A 2593-nucleotide genomic window follows, 5' to 3' on the forward strand; every position below is an offset into this window, starting at 1 on the left:
TATTTGACTACGAGTCTACGACACTACTGTGGTTTCTCACATTCTACATGAACTGGACATTACATTTCACGGACGTAATGCACCGATAGCGAAACCCGTGCTCTCCCACTTACACTTGCATCATGCTTTTATATTGTTGTTTTGTTTTACTACTATAAACTATTGGTGCCCATAACAAAGTAGTCCTATAAGCACTTACACATGAAGGACAGGTGTGTGTGCTAATACTTTTTTGTGTCCATGAAAGGTAGACTGTAAAAAGTGAAGAAATAAACTCTTAACACATTTTAACTTATGTAACCTGTTTGATTATTTTCAAGTAGTTTGTGTCTTCCAGTAAAATATGCATTTGGCTCCTTTCATGGCGTGATTGTGTGTGTGTGCAGGAAAGTCTGCAACCGATGAAAACAATGATTATTATATTTTAATTGTGGCAAAAACTACAGCAGACGTACTACTGGGGGTGTCACAGCACAGGAATGCAGTCTCGCCATAGAGGGGGAGTCTCACAGGCACTGCACCTACTTCCCAGTCTCACGGGTGCCCACATTTCCCGGTGCACAGTGCACTCTTCTTTAGTGCCCATGTTTCCCCTAGTGCCCAGAATGTTTTGATGCCCACCTTTCCTGTTACCCAAGGGAATACCTCCACTATGTCTTTTTCTATGTAGTAGATGTGTTCTATTTGTTTCAAGGGAAACCGTACCGGATTGCCTGGTTGAGTCACCATTATAAGGAAATGTGTGCCCATAATGAATCGCAAGTGTCTTACTGAGTCATAGAATAAGTTACAATGAACAGAAACATGAGTTTAATATGGAAGGTTAATTTCTTTCCCCCACACCACGACCATATCCCCCCTCCCAACAACAGAGTATTTCGACATTGCGATATTGATACTTTTACTCCCTGGTGATGACATCATCTGAGTTCTACTCACCGTGGACAGGACAGGATCAGTGCACGTGAGAGTAACAGGGGCAGAACAGTGTGCTTATGTGACAGAAACAATGAAACTGATAGCCTATTACACAATGCTTATGGAATATCTTCACTCACACATCTCACTATTTTCTCCCTTTACTTTTCCCTCTTTACACTCTCTCCCTCCCTCCCTCTCTCCTCTCTCTCTCTTTCTCCCTCTCTCCCTCCCCCTCTCCCTCTCTCTCTCTCTCTCTCTCTCTCCCTCTCCCTCTCTCTCTCTCTCTCTCTCTCTCTCTCTCTCCCTCTCTCTCTCTCTCTCTCCCCCCTCTATCTCTCTCTCCCTCCAATTCAATTCAGAGGAGCTTATTGGCATGAGAAAACACACGTTTGCATAATTGCATTGCAAACTTTTGTATTTTTTTACTCAAAAGGTCTAATTCCAGACTTCTGTTTGTACGAGAATTTATAATTTATTGACACTTTTATTATTTATTTTATTATTTATTTATTTAAGTAAAGAATAAAGTTGTAATAAATTAAGTAAAGTAGTATATTAAGTAATAATAAAGCAAATAAAGTAATAAATAAATAAATACATAATTGTATTAATAATGTATTAATTACTTTAATGACTATTAATTTATTTAAGTAATAAATAAAGTAATACATCAAGTAAAGTAGAGTAATAAATGAAGTAAAGAAAAAACTCCAACTCCAACCACTATTTATTTTATTTTGAAAATATTTCTTCGCCGGAAGTGTGTTGCTGGTGGTATTGACGGCAGCGGGTTTACTGGTTACTGGTCCAGCTGCTGTGCTGTGCTGTGTGTCACTAGAATAAATACACTCTGTGGAATAACAAATCTAATCTGCAACATCTGGATCGATTATTCACACAGCGGCAAGGTAAACAAATATATATATCCACGTCAAACTTTTAAGACTGGGCTGTTGTGTTGTGGCTTGCTTAATGCAGTTGCAGGGAAGGGTGGAAATTAAGTCTAGATTTTTACTCGCAATAAACTGCGCAATATTTAATTGCTCTTCTTACAAGTCCGCCGGGGTTTCATTTCTTTTGTAGTTTTGATCCAAGCATGGTTGCAGGACCGGTTTGTGTGCTTGGGGGGGGGGGTCTGGACTCAGTGGACTGACTGCATGCATATCGGGGGGTCCAGGCAGGCAACCGCGTTGCGTGCAAAAACTGTGTGGAATGGAGGGTGTGAGTCGTGTGTGTGTGTGTGTGTGTGTGTGTGTGCGTGCGTGCGTCTGCACGAGTGTGTGCGTCTAAACTGGACGGATCTCATCTCATGGTGGCGGTCTCTCTCTTCTCTTCACTTCTTCGTCCCAATGTGTGTAAATCCCTGCTCAGATGAGAAGATCCACGACTAGTGTAAACTAGGCGTTCTCCCGTCCATGTGAATGAAAAAGCAACGGTCGAGCGGGCGGGCACAGCACAGTGCTGTGGCATTCGGCCCGGGGGCACCGGGCGTGTCTCTTCTCCCTTCGTTCGGTTCTATCCTTTGTTATTTAGTTATGTGTCCTGAGATGCCGTCTGTGCATGGGGAAGGAACCGCCCTCTTTTATGATTGCAGGCAGGCAGGCAGGGGGCCCTACCTACTGGAGACGATGCCTATTATTATTGTGAATATGAAATGTAAGAAGGAGGAGAG

Source organism: Protomyctophum bolini, assembly GCF_963924005.1.
Source record: "Protomyctophum bolini genome assembly, chromosome: 3".
NCBI classification, from domain to species: Eukaryota; Metazoa; Chordata; class Actinopteri; order Myctophiformes; family Myctophidae; genus Protomyctophum; species Protomyctophum bolini.